Below are 20,513 nucleotides of genomic sequence, written 5' to 3' on the forward strand. Positions count from 1 at the left end.
CAGCAGAATACACTTTCTTTTTGATTGCTCATGGGACATTCTCCAAAATAGATCACATACTATGTAATATTTGGGCCTCAAAACATCCAAAAAAAAAAAAATGAAGTCATACCATACATATTTTCCAACCACATACACAAGAAAAAAGTTCAGAAAAACTACAAATACATGGGTACTAAAAAAACATTCTACTAAAAAATGAATGAGTTAATCGGGAATTAAAGAAGAAATAAAAAGAGATATATGGAAACAAATGAAAAACACAAGAATCCAAAACCTTTGGGATACAGCAAAAGCAGTCATAAGAGGGAACTAGAAGCAAGAAGTCTCAAACACACAACCTAACCTTACACCTAAAGAACCTAGAAGAACAACAAATGAAGCCTAAAGCCATCAGAAGAGAAATAATAAAGATTTCAGCAGAAATAAATGATATAGAAACAAACAAACAAAAAACAACAATAGAACAGATCAATGAAAACAGGAGCGGGTTCTTTGAAAAAATTAATGAAATTGATAAACCCCTAGCCAGATTTATCAAAAAGAAAGAGGAAAGTATCAAAATAAATAAGATCACCAGAGAGGAGAAATCACAACCAACACCACAAAAGTAAAAGTAATTATAAGAGAACATTATGAACAATTTTATGCAAACAAATTGGGCCATCTGGAAGAAATAGATAAATTCCTAGAAACAAATAAGTTACCAAAACTGAAACAGGAGGAAATAGAAAACTGGAACAGACCAATAACCAGCAAAGAAATTGAATCAGTAATCAAAAATCTCCCACGAGTCAAAAGTCCAGAGCCAGATGGCTTCCCAGGAGAATTCTACAAAATATTATTTATTTATTTATTTATTTATACCAACTATTTAAATTTTTTAAATTGTTTTTATTTAGTTTTGAAGGAGCGAGAAAGACAGAGCATGAGTGGGGGAGGAATAGAGAGAGACACACACACACACACACACACACACAGAATTTGAAGCAGGCTCCAGGCTCTAAGCTGTCAGCACAGAGCCCGATGCAGGGCTCAAACCCATGAGCTGTGAGATCATGACCTGAGCCGAAGTTGGATGCTTAACTGACTGAGTCACCCAGGCACCCCAATATCTACCATTTAAAGTTAATATATAATATAAGAAAAACTTCCAAACTCATTCTATGAAGCTAGAATTACCCTAAATCCAAAACCATCAAAAACCCACTAAGAAAGAGAACTACCAACCAATATCTCTGATGAACATGGATGCAAAAATTCTTAACAAAATGGTAGCAAATCAAATCCAATAGTACATTCAAAGAATCATTCACCACAGTCAAGTGGGATATATTCTTGGGTTGCAATGGTAGTTCAATGTTTGCAAATCAATCAGTGATATACCACATTAATTAAAGAAAGGTGAAGAACATTATGATCCTCTCAATAGATGTAGAAAGAGAATTTGATAAAATATAGCTTCCATTCTAAATAAAACTCCTCAACAAAGTAGGGATTGAGGGAATATACCTGAACATCATAAAGGCCACTTATGAAAAACTCACAGCTGATATCATCCCCAATAGGAAAACCTTAGAGCTTTTACTTTAAGGTCAGGAACAAGACAGGGATGTATATTCTCACCACTGTTATTTAACATCGTACTTGAAGTCCTAGTCTCAGCAATAAGACAACAAAAGAAATAAAAGGCATCCGAATCAGCACGGAAGAAATCAAACTTTCACTATTCCCAGACAACATTTTATTCTATGTGGAAAACCCAAAGGACTGTCACCAAAGTATTGTTATAACTGATACATGAAATAAGGAAAGTCGCAGGATACAAAATCAATGTAGAGATATCTGTTCCATTTCTATACACCAATAATGAAGCAGCAGAAGGAGAAATCAAGAAGTTAGTCCCATTTACAATTGCATCAAAAACTATAAGATACTTATGAGTAAACCTAACCAAAAAAGTGAAAGATCTGTACTCTGAAAACTATAAAACACCGATGAAAGAAACCAAGGATGATGCAAAGAAATGGAAAAACATTCCATGCTCATGGATTGGAAGAAAAAAAAATTGTTAGAATATCTACTACCCAAAGCGATATACACATTTAATGCAATCCCTACCAAAATACCACCAACATTTTTCAAAGAGGCAGAACAACCAATCCTGAAATTTGTATGGAAGCACATAAGAAAGCCAAAAAAATCTTTAAAAAAATGCAAAACTGGAGGTATAACAATTCCAGATTTCAAGTTATATTACAAAGCTCCAGTGATAAAGACAGTATGGTACTCTTAAGAAAACAGACACATAGATCGATGGAACAGAAAAGAAACCCAGAAATGGACCCACAGCTATATAGTTAATTAATCTTCAACAAAGCAGGAAAGAATATCCAGTGGAAAAAACCCAGTTTCCTCAACAAATTGTGTTGGGAAAACTAGACAGCAACATGCAGAAGAATGAAACTGGACCACTTCCTTACATCATACACAAAAATAAATTCAAAAGGGATGAAAGATATAAATGTGAGACAGGAAACCATCAAAACTCTAGAGGAGAACACAGGCAATAACCTCTTGACATCAACCAAAGCAAGTTCTTACTAGACGTGTCTCCTGATAAAAGGGTATCAAAAGCAACAATGAACCAGTGGGACCTCATCAAGATAAAAAGCTTCTGCACAGTGAAGGAAACAGTCAACAAAATTAAAAGGCAACCTTTTGAATTGGAGAAGATATCTGCAGATGACATATCTGATTAAGGGTTACTATCCAAAATGTATAAACTTATAAAATTGAACATCCAACGTCCAAATAGTACAGTTAAGAAATAGGTAGAAGACATGAATGGGCATTTTTCTAAAGAAGACATCCAGATGGCCACCAGATACAAGAAAAGATGCTCAACATCACTCATATTCAGGGAAATGCACATCAAAACTACAATGAGATATCCCTTCACACCTGTCAGAATGGCTAAAGAACACAGGAAACAACAGATGTTGGCGAGGATGTGGAGAAAGGGGAACCCTCTTACACTCTTGGTGGGAATGCAAACTGTGCACCCACTCTGGAGAACAGCATGGAGGTTCCTCAAAAAGTTAAAAATAAAACTACCCTATGACCCAGCAATTATAAATACCTAGGTATCTACCCAAAGGATATAAAAATACTGATTTGAGGGACACGTGCACCCCAATGTTTACAGCACCATTATCAACAATAGCCAAACTGTAGAAAGAGTCCAAATGTTCATCAACTGATGGATGGAAAAGGAACACACACACACACACACACACTCAAAATGGAATATTACTCAGCCAACTAAAAGAATGAAATCTTTCCACTTGCAATCATGTGGATGGAGCTAGAGTGTATTGTGCTAAGCATAATAAGTCATTCAGAGAAAGACAAATACCATATGATTTCACTCATATGTGGAATTTAAGAAACAAAACAGATGGACATAGAGAAACAAAGACAGAGAGAGAGAGAGAGACAGAGAGAGAGAGAGAGAGAGAGAGAGAGAGAGAGGCAAACCATAAAACAGACTCTTAAGTATAGAGAACAAACTGATGGTTACCAGAGGGGAAGTTTGTGGTGGATGGGTTAAATAGGTGATGGGTATTAAGGAATGCATCTTGTGATGAGCACTGGGTGTTGTATGTAAGTGAAGAATCACTAAATTCTACACCTGAAACCAATACTACACTCTATGTTAACTGACTGGAATTTAAATAAAAACTTGAAACTACAAAAAATAAAAAATAAAACACAAAAGAGTACAAATATATATAAATCTCTGAAAAAGGAAAGCAAAATAATGGGACAAAATAAACACTGAAAAAAAGTTGTCACCATTAGCAAATGTAGTGTGTGTGTGTGTGTGTGTGTGTGTGTGTGTGTGCATGTGTGTGTTGGATGAGAAGGAGAGGAAGCTAGACCTCTGTGTTTAATATTTGACAAGGTAAGCACCTAAGAGTAACATAATTTCATCTTTTGTACAAGTGTATTTTTCTCATCACTGGTGTTTCCATCAAGATGATTTCTTGGTTTCACTCTATACAGTCTAAATTTTTTTTCATGATTTTTCATGACTTTTATCATTGATAAAAATCCATTACTTTGGGAGACAAGTAGTTATTCTTTGTGTTTACTCTTGTCTTGACTATTCACTTGTATGACATTAAGTCAGGATTGAAAGAGGGATTGGCATGAGTTTGTTTGATATCCTTAGGACATCCACATAGGCACTTAGGTTTTACATTCTGTACACAAAATTCAAATTAACCATGGCATTTTAAGTAATGGTGGTAAATGAATATGTGAAGGGAAGAGTTTAGACGTATTTATGATGGTATTAACAAGTAATTTCAATACAGAAGTGAGGTAAGAGATATTCAGGGAACAAAGAAAGGCAAGAGTAACATTGGGGAGTCATGAAACTTCAAGATCTATTCAAGTGTTATGGAAACTGAGTATAAGTTTAAGGAGATGAAAGGGTAAGACTTGAAGCTGGAAATATGCATTATGGACCCAGATTATTAAAACTAATACATGAAACTAGATTGTGAAAACCTCTGGATTCTCTGCTTTATGAATTAGAACTATGATATTCATCTCACATATATGAACAGTTTCTGAGATGACTATTGAGCCTATCCATAGACCAACTGACTAACACATATAAGGTTATTTTATATATTAATTTTGTAGTTCTGAATACATATCACAAGGCTTGGACTATATCTGATAATTTGCCCTGATATCTTCTTAGATTTCACAAAGTTGTTTGGTGAGTCCAGAATCAGGAGAAGTGAACTGAAACTTTTTTCTGATTAAGGTAATATTCAGAAGATTATCATATACTGAGTTTTTATTTTAATGAGATATTTTAGAGTCTGTGAAAAAAGGTGACATTTACAGTGATTTATGAAGTGTACATTTTTAAAATTAATTAATGGATCTTCATAAATCTGGAGGGGGTCTTTACTAAGAAATCTTGATTTTTTTCTGCACCAAAATTATTTCAGTGAAAATGTAGAAGTCTGTGTGATATAACTTCCATTTGTGTAATAGTAGAGGATCCACAAGTGTATTAGAACTGACTTTTATAACATAGGAATCTAGGCTACATCCAACAGACTAAAATATAAAAAGAGGCTAAGTATAAAATACTGCTAACTGGTGTGTGGAAAAAGAAGGTGTAGGAAAAATCCACAGAACAAGACGAGGAACATCTGGCTTAGAAGCAATTCACATAAGGCCAAAACAGAACAAAGGAAAGAAAAAGTTTGCCCTTGACTGCAAGATGGATATGAGGCAACATGTGAAAAAATCTTTCAGTCTTATATGCCTTAAAAGAAGTATAAATTGCAAGTAGAGAGTGGTATTTCAAGGAGATAGTTTATAGGAAGAGTGATGTCAAACGTTGACAGTGGATTATTTGACAGAGATACTGGCAGGATAAAAATCACCTAATAGCAGCTTGAAGGGACAGCTTAATAAAAAAATAAAGACAATAAATCCAGAAATGAGAAAACTATGGGTCAAGAGTGTATCTGTCTTTTTAAATTTTGAAAGGATGTCATTTAGAGGATCAAGTAGAGATAGTCAATGTCCTACCTTAAATTTGGCTAAAGCCTCTGCCAATCAGACTGATAAGAGTTCCAGAGAAGTAAACTTTAGCTTACTGTAAAGAAAAATACTTTCTAACAAGGAGTCTTGTACAAAATAATTTTGTAATTGTCCCAAGAGTATTTAACAGGTTAAGAAATAATACTGAATGTTCATTCCTCCTGTAGCCCTCATGGGATGACCCTGGAGTTTGCCCTTATTAAGAAATTGTAATTAACTTATTTTCAGTCCTCTCTCAGGGGGACTGTTTCCTCCAAACTTCAAAAAAACTTCATGCTGCTATTTTCTGAAATAGTTTCACAGGATTGGAAAAAACTACTGCTACTGTGGATTTTAGCTGCTACTATTTTTGCAGGTTGTCAGAGACTGGGAAATCTTGTTACGGGTCTTAAATTTCCATTTTGCTCCCATCTTCATTCAAAGGTTTGCAAAACATGTCAGCATGGAGGCAGAGATTTTCGTGCAGCTTGATTTCATAGATCTATTGGCACTTACTTTAATTTTGGTAGAGAAATACCAGTAATTCTCTAAGGGAGCCAAGGAGATTCCTAGTCCATCATGTTCATTGGTGTTATGGAAGACAGACACAACAGGTTTTCAAACAAAATTATACTAAAGAAAGAGCAAGCTTTAATAATAGGTAATAAAAATTATGGCTCCGTAGGCAATGCCACCAACAAAAAATATAGTCATGTTGTGCTTAAGGAGGTTGTTATTTTCTTGGGGATTAAACATTATTTGAGATGTTCAATTTTGGCGTTGTCATAGATAGATTTATTTATTTATTTAATTTTTTAAGGTTTACTTATTTTTGAGAGAGAGAGAGAGAGAGAGAGAGAGAGAGACAGAGTTCTAACGGGGGAGGGGCAGAGAGAGAGGGAGACACAGAATCCGAAGCAGGCCCCAAGATCCAAGCGGTCAGCACAGATACTGATGTGGGGCTCGAACTCATGAACCATGAGATCATGACCTGAGCCAAAGTCAGATGCTCAACTGACTGAACCACCCAGGCACCCTGATAGTTTTTATTTCTTAAATGCATTTTCTTTTCTAGATTGCAATAAAAAGAATTTGGACCTCTGAAGTTTTCCATGGAAAAGTTCATAAAATAGAAAAACAATATAAGTTTAGGTAAGAATAATTAAAAAGGAATCACACCTATTTTAGATATATAATAAGACAGCCAAGAACATTTCCTACATGTCTAAAAGATATTTTCCTTGCATTTCAAAATGCTTTCCTTAATGCTTATTTATTTTTCAAGGAGAGAGACACAGAGCATGAGCAGGGGAGGGACAGAGAGAGAGACAGAGGGAGACAAAAATTTGAAGCAGGCTCCAGGCTCTGAAGTGACAGCACAGAGCCCGACACGGGGCTCAAACCCACCAACTGTGAGATCATGACTTGAGCTGATGTTGGACACTTAACCAACTGAGCCACCCAGGCGCCCCCCAAATATTTATTCTTAATACTAATGAGCTCCAACCATCAATAAACTTTGCTATCTAATCAATAAACTTTGCTATCTAATCTATTCTTTTACACAGTTGACCTTTTTTTATTGGCTCCTTATTTTGAAGTTTTAATTTTTTCTCAAATCTAGAAAAGTTTGAGATGACATGAATTTCTTGACAGATTTATGTGGAAAAAATACAGTGTTAATAAACTTCACAGGATAAAATATATAAAGGCATCACTTACATTTTAGTTTTGCACTTAAATAAAATTAGACTATTTCCAGAAGTTGAAGGCAGATTGCATTTTAAAAGATCTCTAGATGAGACAATTGGGCCTTTAGAAATTTACCTGTACTTGTAAGAGGGTTTTTTTGTTTTTTGTTTTTTTGTGAGTTTTTCTTTTTTTTGGTAGAAAATTCGTATTATCTTGAAATGTACTTTTAGCTTCTTTGTCTTACATTTACTTATTTTTATACTGTAATGAAGTAAAATATTATTATGAGAAAAATAAATACTAAGTGATAAATTCAAGGAAGTGTCTTTTTCTTACTATGAGGAGTTTATCAGATTTTAATGTTTGAAATCACAAATGACATCTAACAATTACAGAGTCATGTGTGTAAACTTAATGGGGTAATGAATATGAAGATGTTTTTTCAGCTATCAGGTCTCTTTTAATGTGAAGTGTTATATGTGATAATAGAGAAATAGAATTTGCCATGGGTGGTAAGGGAGGAGACAATCACTCAGAAGTGACTGACTTCATTCTTGTAGGCTTCAGGGTCTGTCCAGAGCTCCACAGTCTCCTTTTCCTACTATTCCTGATTGTTTATGGGATGGTCCTTCTGTGGAACCTGAGCATGACTGACATCATTGTGATTGATCCCTGGCTGAACACACCAAAGTATTTCTTCCTAGGCAATCTGCTCATCATTGACCTCTCCTACTTCACTGTTATTGTACCCAAAGCCGTGGTCAACATCCTATCTCACAAAAAGACCATATCCTTTGAAGATTGTGTGACTCAATTGTTTCTTTATGCATTTTTCATGGTCACCGAGGCCTCTGTCTTGGCAGCCATGGCCTATGACCGCTTCATCGCCATCTGCAATCCACTCCTCTACACTGTCCGCATGTCAAGAAGCCTCTATATCCAGTTGGTGGCTGGTTCCTATCTCTGTGGCTGGGTCAGTTCCATCCTTCAAATCAGTGTAACATTCTCAATGTCTTTCTGTGCTTCCCGAGTCATTGATCACTTCTATTGTGATTCAAACCCCATCGAGAAGATCTCCTGTTCCAATATCTTTATGAATAAGACGGTGTCGTTCAGTCTGACTGTCCTCATTATTTTGCCCACAATAGTTGTTATTGTGGTATGTTACATGCATATTGTGTCTGTAGTTTTAAAGATGCACTCCAGTGAAGGGAGGAAGAGAGCCTTCTCCACTTGCAGTTACCACCTGGGGATCATAAGTTTGCTCTGAGACTATTTCCTTTGTCAATTTCACACCTCCCAATAACCTTAAACTTTGTAAAGTGGCTTCAGTATGTTACATTTTGTTCACACCTATGCTGAACCCTTTAATCTACTCTGAGAAATAAGGGTGTTAAAGATGCCATGAAAAAAGTCCTATGGAAGAAAAAGTTTTACTTTAAATCTGCTTCCACTTGTTTTACTGTTTCTTGTACCAATTGATTTTGTCTGCTTGATCTTCTAGACTCAGACATTTAAAGTTCAGGCTGATTAAAAGACAAAACAAAACAAAGCATGTTAACTCTTTTATTCCACAGCATTAATAATTTCCCATAAAGAATGCTCCAAATAACTTATTCACATTTCCTCGAGGCAATGTTAAATATGAAAATTCTGGACACCCATGAACATTGGCATATTTCTACAAGGAGTTATATATTTCTTAGTCTCCAGGTATTAATAAGTTATGCAAATGGGGAAGTATAGAATTTTAATGTTTCTCTTCCCTGTATACCTATACAGAAAATACCTACTACGATTAACTTAGAAACTGTGTGACCAGGTTTTATATGCAAATATATTCAGTATAAATGCTAATTCTGTGTTTTGTTTTTAATGTCATTCCAAAGATGTGAGTGCGTGAAAATAAGATAACGAAAAAAATGGAAAGGTAGAATAGCCAGTGATCCTTGTTGAATTAAAGGGACCAAAGAGGGAACAAGGGGAAATTGTAGTGATTTGGTAAATTACGACATTTTGTTTGGTTTTCTTTGAATGGGATGGTCATCCCTACTTTGCTCTAATACTGTGAGTATATTTTAGGATGCTTACGGTATTTTACAGCTGATGCCCTGTATCATTTGGATAATACAAATCACTGGTAGTGACTATGCAACTAGTAAAAGCGCCATATAGAAATAAAGTCAGGTTGAAAATCTGTTAAAAAAAAATCACAATCCTTACAATAATATCTATGATTATTTGAAGTATATGTGTGTGCATGCATGTGTGTGTTATTCTGTCTATGCATGAGAGTGTTTGGATTAGTTTGATATAGGGTAATTTTAAAATGTGATCAAGATGTTGAGGGAGGCCAAGTTATGGAGAAATTCATGTCAGAGTTACTGATTTTACAACTGATATAAATAATACTTCAGCTAAACAGTTACAGTGCTTAATTCCAGTCTATATAAAACAGACACAAACTCAACCTAATATAAAATATTGATATTTTATCAGGTCTCTTTTTTTCTGGTTTTGTTTATGTAAAAAGCCTCCTATGATGAATGTACAATGGCAAGCATCTTTATGGGTTAATGTTTATTAGGGTAAGAGACTTGATAAATAAGTTTTTTATTTAGGAAATAAAAGGAGAGAAGCAAAGTGATTGATTTTAGAAATCAAAGTTGTATTTATTCCCTCCTCCCTAAACTTGTGAATGAATCTACCATTTTTCTTGGTATTCATATGCTACTGTTTAAATGATATTCAGAAAAACATCATTTGAGAGAGAAATAGGAATCCAGATCATCCTTGGGAAAGTGACTGTTGGCATTGGTTGTTATTAGTCTGGAATTAATAAGTAGGCTTAGATTTTACTTATTTCCACTACATGCCCATTAGTATTAGAATGTCACTCTGTGGTAGATCTAACAAGTGTGAGTCACTAAAGACTGTTGGGAAAAAGATTTGAATATTGGATTAGAATACAGCCTGGATTTGTTTGCTTTAGTTTTTAGTCTGGTTGATTGTATATCCTGTTTTATAGTCATAACAGCAGTATTCCAATGCATAACCTCACGAGTGGCACTGCTGAAACCACTTCATATGCTTGAAGGAATCTGCGAAAGTTGAAAACCAAGGCAGAATGCTTTAAAAGGTGCTAAATAAGGTCTCTATAATTTTCTTTCAATTGCCATAAACATTTTCCTTGCTAATGTTCCTGGGTTCACAGGCCTTATTTGAAAAGTAGAGCCTAATTTGTACCTGTCTTGTTACTTATGCCATCAAAATTCCATCAAAACACCGCAATGTCTTATCAACCTTTTGTTGGCCTTTGTTGGCATGTCTTTTATTTTTCAATGTTTCATGGAATGTTAATGAAACACTGCCACAACCAAGGGACTTTGCAGGTTATATTCCACAACATATACATCATGTTGTTATTTTGAGGGGTCTTTAAAACCGCACCTAAAAATCCACATAGAGAAATCTTTTAATATTCATATGATCTTAAGAGGCTGAAGATTACATTAGACACCTTAAACACTCTTATGTGTGATGATTCATCTTCCCTGGTTACTAGTTTTTGGACATGCACATATATTGGTTGTCCTATAACAATGTGCTGCATTTGGTCTTTAAATGCTATGTACTGTTAATGCTTACTTAATGTTTAGTGTAATGATGCAGAACTTTGGTGAGTTCATTTATAATAATATTATCTATTGCCAGAATGCTGACATTCAGCATGCCGACATCTATCATGATTCAGATAGTTGCAAGTCATTTTAAGCACTGTTTGAAACTTCATTAACTTACTTATATTAAAGTTGACTAACTGATATTAAATTTAAATGACTACATTAAGCATCTGTGGGGAAGCACCAAGAGCTTGCTTCATTGTCTTTCCTTTGGAAAGGTTCAACTTCTTATTATGAGATTTAAATTATTATAGTGATTGGAGAAACTGAACTGATTAAATATTGTAAAGTGTTGTAATATTGGATGATATTGGACTATGCTATTCTTTTTTTTTTTTTTTAGTTCTAATACTTTTTATTGTCAAATTGGTTTCCATACAACACCCAGTGCTCATCCCAAAAGGTGCCCTCCTCAATACCCATCACCCACCCTCCCCTCCCTCCCACCCCCCATCAACCCTCAGTTTGTTCTCAGTTTTTAACAGTCTCTTATGCTTTGGCTCTCTCCCACTCTAACCTCTTTTTTTTTTTCCTTCCCCTCCTCCATGGGTTTCTGTTGAGTTTCTCAGGATCCACATAAGAGTGAAACCATATGGTATCTGTCTTTCTCTGTATGGCTTATTTCATTTAGCATCACACTCTCCAGTTCCATCCACGTTGCTACAAAGGGCCATATTTCGTTCTTTCTCATTGCCATGTAGTACTCCATTGTGTATGTAAACCACAATTTCTTTATCCATTCATCAGTTGATGGACATTTCGGCTCTTTCCATAATTTGGCTATTGTTGAGAGTGCTGCTATAAACATTGGGGTACAAGTGCCCCTATGCATCAGTACTCCTGTATCCCTTGGGTAAATTCCTAGCAGTCCTATTGCTGGGTCATAAGGTAGGTCTATTTTTAATTTTCTGAGGAACCTCCACACTGCTTTCCAGAGTGGCTGCACCAATTTGAATTCCCACCAACAGTGCAAGAGGGTTCCCATTTCTCCACATCCTCGCCAGCATCTATAGTCTCCTGATTTGTTCATTTTGGCCACTCTGACTGGCGTGAGGTGATACCTGAGTGTGGTTTTGATTTGTATTTCCCTGATAAGGAGCGACGTTGAGCATCTTTTCATGTGCCTGTTGGCCATCCGGATGTCTTCTTTAGAGAAGTGTCTATTGATATTTTCTGCCCATTTCTTTACTGGGTTTTTTTGTTTTTCGGGTGTGGAGTTTGGTGAGCTCTTTATAGATTTTGGATACTAACCCTTTGTCCGATATGTCATTTGCAAATATCTTTTCCCATTCCGTTGGTTGCCTTTTAGTTTTGTTGGTTGTTTCCTTTGCTGTGCAGAAGCTTTTTATCTTCATAAGGTCCCAGTAATTCATTTTTGCTTTTAATTCCCTTGCCTTTGGGGATGTATCAAGTAAGAGATTGCTACGGCTGAGGTCAGAGAGGTCTTTTCCTGCTTTCTCCTCTAGGGTTTTGATGGTTTCCTGTCTCACATTCAGGTCCTTTATCCATTTTGAGTTTATTTTTGTGAATGGTGTGAGAAAGTGGCCTAGTTTCAATCTTCTGCATGTTGCTGTCCAGTTCTCCCAGCACCATTTGTTAAAGAGACTGTCTTTAATCCATTGGATGTTCTTTCCTGCTTTGTCAAAGATGAGTTGGCCATACGTTTGTGGGTCTAGTTCTGGGGTTTCTATTCTATTCCATTGGTCTATGTGTCTGTTTTTGTGCCAATACCATGCTGTCTTGATGATTACAGCTTTGTAGTAGAGGCTAAAGTCTGGGATTGTGATGCCTCCTGCTTTGGTCTTCTTCTTCAAAATTCCTTTGGCTATTCGGGGCCTTTTGTGGTTCCATATGAATTTTAGAATTGCTTGTTCTAATTTCGAGAAGAATGCTGGTGCAATTTTGATTGGGATTGCATTGAATGTGTAGATAGCTTTGGGTAGTATTGACATTTTGACAATATTTATTCTTCCAATCCATGAGCAGGGAATGTCTTTCCATTTCTTTATATCTTCTTCAATTACCTTCATAAGCTTTCTATAGTTTTCAGCATACAGATCTTTTACATCTTTGGTTAGATTTATTCCTAGGTATTTTAAGCTTCTTGGTGCAATTGTGAATGGGATCAGTTTCTTTATTTGTCTTTCTTTTGCTTCATTGTTAGTGTATAAGAATGCAACTGATTTCTGGACATTGATTTTGTATCCTGCAACTTTGCTAAATTCATGTATCAGTTCTAGCAGACTTCTGGTGGAGTCTATCGGATTTTCCATGTATAATGTCATGTCGTCTGCAAAAAGTGAAAGCTTGACTTCATCTTTGCCAATTTGGATGCCTTTGATTTCCTTTTGTTGTCTGATTGCTGATGCTAGAACTTCCAACACTATGTTAAACAACAGCGGTGAGAGTGGGCATTCATGTCGTGTTCCTGATCTCAGGGAAAAAGCTCTCAGTTTTTCCCCATTGAGGATGATGTTAGCTGTGGGCTTTTCATAAATGACTTTTATGATGTTTAAGTATGTTCCTTCTATCCCGACTTTCTCAAGGGTTTTTATTAAGAAAGGGTGCTGAATTTTGTCAAAGGCCTTTTCTGCATCGATTGACAAGATCCTATGGTTCTTATCTTTTCTTTTATTAATGTGATGTATCACATTGATTGATTTGCGAATGTTGAACCAGCCCTGCATCCCAGGAATGAATCCCACTTGATCATAGTGAATAATTCTTTTTATATGCTGTTGAATTCGATTTGCCAGTATCTTATTGAGAATTTTTGCATCCATATTCATCAGGGATATTGGCCTGTAGTTCTCTTTTTTGATTGGGTCTCTGTCTGGTTTAGGAATCAAAGTAATACTGGCTTCATAGAAGGAGTCTGGAAGTTTTCCTTCCCTTTCTATTTCTTGGAATAGCTTGAGAAGGATAGGTATTATCTCTGCTTTAAACGTCTGGTAGAACTCCCCTGGGAAGCCATCTGGTCCTGGACTCTTATTTGTTGGGAGATTTTTGATAACCGATTCAATTTCTTCGCTGGTTATGGGTCTGTTCAAGCTTTCTCTTTCCTCCTGATTGAGTTTTGGAAGAGTGTGGGTGTTCAGGAATGTGTCCATTTCTTCCAGGTTGTCCAATTTGTTGGCATATAATTTTTCGTAGTATTCCCTGGTAATTGTTTGTATCTCTGAGGGATTGGTTGTAATAATTCCATTTTCATTCATGATTTTATCTATTTGGGTCATCTCCCTTTTCTTTTTGAGAAGCCTGGCTAGAGGTTTGTCAATTTGTTAATTTTTTCAAAAAACCAACTCTTGGTTTCGTTGATATGCTCTACAGTTTTTTTAGATTCTATATTGTTTATTTCTGCTCTGATCTTTATTATTTCTCTTCTTCTGCTGGGTTTAGGCTGCCTTTGCTGTTCTGCTTCTATTTCCTTTAGGTGTGCTGTTAGATTTTGTATTTGGGATTTTTCTTGTTTCTGGAGATAGGCCTGGATTGCAATGTATTTTCCTCTCAGGACTGCCTTTGCTGCATCCCAAAGCGTTTGGATTGTTGTACTTTCATTTTCGTTAGTTTCCATATATTTTTTAATTTCTTCTCTAATTTCCTGGTTGACCCACTCATTCTTTAGTAGAGTGTTCTTTAACCTCCATGCTTTTGGAGGTTTTCCAGACTTTTTCCTGTGGTTGATTTCAAGCTTCATAGCATTGTGGTCTGAAAGTATGCTTGGTATGATTTCAATTCTTGTATACTTATGAAGGGCTGTTTTGTGACCCAGGATATGATCTATCTTGGAGAATGTCCCATGTGCACTCGAGAAGAAAATATATTCTGTTGCTTTGGGATGCAGAATTCTAAATATATCTGTCAAGTCCATCTGATGCAATGTGTCATTCAGGGCCCTTGTTTCTTTATTGACCGTGTGTCTAGATGATCTATCCATTTCTGTAAGTGGAGTGTTAAAGTCCCCTGCAATTACCACATTCTTATCAATAAGGTTGCTTATGTTTATGAGTAATTGTTTTATATATTTGGGGGCTCCGGTATTCGGCGCATAGACATTTATAATTGTTAGCTCTCCCTGGTGGATAGACCCTGTAATTATTATATAATGCCCTTCTTCATCTCTTGTTACAGCCTTTAATTGAAAGTCTAGTTTGTCTGATATAAGTATGGCTACTCCAGCTTTCTTTTGGCTTCCAGTAGCATGATAAATAGTTCTCCATCCCCTCACTCTCAATCTAAAGGTGTCCTCAGATCTAAAATGAGTCTCTTGTAGACAGCAAATAGATGGGTCTTGTTTTTTTATCCATTCTGATACCCTATGTCTTTTGGTTGGCGCATTTAATCCATTTACATTCAGTGTTATTATAGAAAGATACGGGTTTAGAGTCATTGTGATGTCTGTATGTTTTATGCTTGTAGTGATGTCTCTGGTACTTTGTCTCACAGGATCCCCCTTAGGATCTCTTGTAGGGCTGGTTTAGTGGTGATAAATTCCTTCAGTTTTTGTTTATTTGGGAAGACCTTTATCTCTCCTTCTAAATGACAGACTTGCTGGATAAAGGATTCTTGGCTGCATATTTTTCCTGTTTAGCACACTGAAAATATCGTGCCAATTCTTTCTGGCCTGCCAAATTTCAAAAGAGAGATCAGTCACGAGTCTTATAGGTCTCCCTTTATATGTGAGGGCACGTTTATCCCTTGCTGCTTTCAGAATTTTCTCTTTATCCTTGTATTTTGCCAGTTTCACTATGATATGTTGTGCAGAAGATCGATTCAAGTTACGTCTGAAGGGAGTTCTCTGTGCCTCTTGGATTTCAGTGCCTTTTTCCTTCCCCAGTTCAGGGACGTTCTCAGCTATTATTTCTTCAAGTACCCCTTCAGCACCTTTCCCTCTCTCTTCCTCCTCTGGGATACCAATTATGCGTATATTATTGCTTTTTAGTGTATCACTTAGTTCTCTAATTTTCCCCTCATACTCCTGGATTTTTTTATCTCTCTTTCTCTCAGCTTCCTCTTTTTCCATAACTTTATCTTCTAGTTCACCTATTCTCTCCTCTGCCTCTTCAATCCGAGCTGTCGTCGTTTCCATTTTGTTTTGCATTTCGTTTAAAGCGCTTCTCAGCTCCTCGTGACTGTTCCTTAGTCCCTTGATCTCTGTAGCAAGAGATTCTCTGCTGTCCTCTATACTGTTTCCAAGCCCAGCGATTAATTTTATGACTATTATTCTAAATTCACTTTCTGTTATATTATTTAAATCCTTTTTGATCAGTTCATTAGCTGTTGTTATTTCCTGGAGATTCTTCTGAGGGGAATTTTTCCGTTTGGTCATTTTGGATAGTCCCTGGAGTGGTGAGGACCTGCAGGGCACTTCCCCTGTGCTGTGGTATATAACTGGAGTTGGTGGGCAGGGCCGCAGTGCGACCTGATGTCTGCCCCCAGCCCACCGCTGGGGCCACAGCCAGACTGGTGTGTGCCTTCTCTTCCTCTCTCCTAGGGGCGGGATTCACTGTGGGGTGGCGTGGCCCATCTGGGCTACTTGCACACTGCCAGGCTTGTGGTGCTGGGGATCTGGGGTATTTGCTGGGGTGGGTAGGCAAGGTGCACGGGGGCAGGATGGGCAGGCTTAGCTCACGTCTCCTTAGGTGATCCACTTCAGGAGGAGCCCTGTGGCAGCGGGAGGGAGTCCAATCCGCTGCCGGAGGTTTGGCTCCGCAGAAGCACAGAGTTGGGTGTTTGCGCGCGAGCAAGTTCCCTGGCAGGAACTGGTTCCCTTTGGGATTTTGGCTGGGGGATGGGCGGGGGAGATGGCGCTGGTGAGCGCCTTTGTTCCCCACCAAACTGAGCTCTGTCATCCAGGGGCTCAGCAGCTCTTCCTCCCTTTGTCCTCCAGCCTTCCCGCTTTCTGAGCAGAGCTGTTAACTTATGACCTCCCAGACGCTAAGTCGCGCTTGCTGTCGGAACACAGTCCGTCAGGCCCCTCCGCTTTTGCCAGCCAGACTCGGGGGCTCTGCTTGGCCGGCAGGCTGCCCCTCCGCCCCGGTTCCCTCCCGCCAGTCCGTGGAGCGCGCACCGCCTCGCCGCCCTTCCTACCTTCTTCCGTGGGCCTCTCGACTGCGCTTGGCTCCAGAGACTCCGTTCTGCTAATCCTCTGGCGGTTTTCTGGGTTATTTAGGCAGGTGTAGGTGGAATCTAAGTGATCAGCAGGATGCGCGGTGAGTCCAGCGTCCTCTTATGCCGCCATCTTCTGCATCTCTCCTCATTAATTTCATTCTTAAACATTTCATAATTTCCATTTTTTATTTTAAGGTATAAACTATTTAGAATCTTTGTTATTAAAAGAGTCTCACTGCTTACATAAATGAAACTTTCTATTCTATCCCCTTATAATATTAATTATATCAGTACATTTTGTTGTATTGAATGTGAGTTTTGGCATAGGTTTGTAGCCCCATAATAACTTTTTACTACATTGAACTAACATATCTGGTGTATTTATTCCAATTATTGTATTTTTAATTTACTGTGGTATTTTGTTATAGAAAAATCACCCATAAGTAGTATATGGTTAGATCTCATTTCACATCTTACAGAAATTATAAATCCAATTTAAAGTGTTTAAATGGGGTGCCTGGGTGGCTTAGTCAGTTGAGAGTCCAACTTCACCTCAGGTCATGATCTCACAGTTCATGGGTTTGAGCCCCATGTAGGGCTCTGTGCTGACAGCTCAGAGCCTGGAGCCTGCTTCAGTTTCTGTGTGTGTGTCTCTCTCTCTGCCTCTCTCTCTCTCAAAAATAAGTAAACATTAAAAAAAAAAAAAGGTTTAAAAAAATAAAAAATAAAGTGTTTAAAAAATAACTTCATTTTTAATTTAATTTAATTTTATGGCCATTGGAATTTAACTTTTTATTTGTTTATATTTTTATTCTTACTTTTTCTCAGAAATAATTAATGCTAAGATTCCAATCATATCCCAAAACATTGATGACCTATACTTAAATGTTCATGTAATGAACAGCCAACTTCGATAATATTTTTGGTATTGCTTTCCCCAGTTAAGACCCCAAATTCAGAAGAAAAACAAACTTCAAAAGAGTATTTTATAATCCAAGTATTTCTTGAGTTTTTAAAGATGACTGCTCCCTTGTAATCATGATGACATGGTAGAAATGAGTGAGAAGTGATGGTATAAATAATTGATTATAATTGTTGTGCTCCCTTTGTTTCTGTAGTTTATCACAGTTATTTCAGTGACTCTGCAAGTCTACAATATGGTAATTATCACATCAAAAAGAAATGTTCAATCTTCCTAGAATGATTGCATATAGGTACATATATTTAAAATTAATGTATTTAATTAACGGTATAATACTCATGATCAGTAGAAACATGGTCAGATACAAAGACTGATATCATGTTTTTATTAATTTTATAAAAGTATTACATATATAAAAATACACAAATCATAAATGTATAGCACGATAACCTTCTTTCATGTTGGAGGGGTAACTCATGGTGATAATACTCACCACATGATAACCAGAAGATCTAAACCCAGGTTCAGTATCTATTAGGTTTTGGCTCCTTTTTTTCTCTTTCTTTTTCTTTTTTCTTTCTTTTTCTTTTTAATCTAGAGCCTCTGTGGTCCTCAAGGAGCTTGGCTCTGGAGGCTAGTTACCTTAATAACTTACTTATACTTCTTTTTCTCCCAGGAGGACCATCTCCCAGAAGGTGAAGGAAACCTCAATGCTGCAATTATTTGAAAAAGCCCCACTGTTAGCCCAAAACCAAAGCCAGTATGGATAACCACGGTTGATATTCTAGTAGATTATCAGGGATTCCAGATGGTTCAGGACCTCTATTTACATATCCAGGACAATCTACTTCACTTCTTTAAAAGCACTCAACATCCAAGAATGCAAGACAGAATATCCTGAGGATCCATTCCTCAGGTTCACTTTGTATAACTATAGACTCTAATTCCTGGATTTGTTTCAGTCTTAGCAAAGCATCATTTGGAAAATTCACCTTGTGTCTTCTACAAAGGACTGTAGCATTTTTCAAGAAATCAACTACTAAAGGAAAGGACAGTTATTTAAACAGAGAAATTAGGGAAATTACTCCAAGTTCTCTATGGGAAGAGCTAAAACTGAGATAATAAACATGCATTTGGAAAATTTGGGGGAAAGGGATTCGTTTTATCTTGACACAGTGATTATACAACACTTAGAACAAAGTCATTAATTAACTTTATGTTTACCTTTTTTAGAATTAAAATAACAAGAGGACAACATCAGGATTCTGTTTCTTCATTTTCAGAATTTAAAAAATTACCAAACAATACAAGGTAAGAGCACATCTTAAAACATGCAAACTCTGACGATTAAGTCATAAACTTAGCACTCTTTAATTGACTACTCTGGGAAAAATTCTCCATTTTCAGTTCTTCAGGTGAAAACTTATTAACATGAGAACAAATTTGATAGGAGTAAATTTGGAAAATTCAAATGAACAGTGTCCCTGTCCCTAGGCAAGATTACAGGAAAATAAGTAAAATATATTATTTTTCAAAAAATATTCATGGCTACATCAGGCTCTCTTTTCATGGCTTAAGTATCTCATGCCTCCATAGGTCCTAAGTATGATCTATTTATAATTGCTCTTTTTTAATACTGATGCTGGCAGGTGGTCAGAGGACCTGGAGTTGAGAGGAGTCTCATAGACCAGCTAAGAGGGTTTTTGGCTTCACACAGGGTGGAAATCAAACATGAGCCAACAGGATATGAAAGCAGAGTTTACAGAAGATATATATATATAGAGAGAGAGAGAGAGAGAGAGACAGAGACAGAGACAGAGACACAGAGACACAGAGAGACACAGAGAGACAGAGAGAGAGAGGGAGATGGAAAGAGTGTGTCCAGGAGACTTAAAAAGGAAAAAAGCATGAGTTTTGTCTTTTTTCTGGGTCTGAGGTTTTTATTGAAGATGGTGGTCTGATGTACGTGTCCTCTCAGGCAACGAGGAACTGGTTTGAAGAAAGACGAGGGCCCAGGTGTTATTCCTTGGAACCAGGGGCTCTTGGCTTGGAGATATGTAGCTTGGTGTCCTGGAATATGCATATGATAGATTTATAAGGTCCTTTTCAACTGATCTTTTCTTAGATGTTATTTTTTCTAGAGAATCATTACCTCCATGTCCCTTACTTGATGGGTATAGGCTATTTGCATTACAAAGCATGTAGAAAGAGGGGTGGGGCTGCAGGTCCTAGAAAGAATAGAAGTAGGAAAAAAAAGCAGATTTTTCTCTCTTGGGGTCCCTTAGGTTTCCCTGTCTCAATACAGTTCCAATGCTTATAGAAATACAGCCCCAAAACTAACCTTTTGATTCATCATCGGTTGTAACTGGCTTAAACTTAAGTCAGAATAATTTATAAAGTTAATGAACAATGATTATAGAATAACTTAACAAATCCTAATATTGTAAGAGATTATTTGGAGCTTGGATCAAATCCAGAGTTCATTTGTT

General features: G+C 36.9%; 1 pseudogene; it reads left to right on the plus strand.

Moving 5' to 3' along the window:
- The first annotated feature begins 7,786 nt into the window (after positions 1-7,786).
- LOC115518717 lies at positions 7,787-8,790 on the plus strand (annotated as a pseudogene).
- Positions 8,791-20,513: the final 11,723 nt, after the last annotated feature.

The sequence above is a fragment of the Lynx canadensis genome, chromosome B4 (assembly GCF_007474595.2).
Source record: "Lynx canadensis isolate LIC74 chromosome B4, mLynCan4.pri.v2, whole genome shotgun sequence".
Classification (NCBI taxonomy): Eukaryota; Metazoa; Chordata; class Mammalia; order Carnivora; family Felidae; genus Lynx; species Lynx canadensis.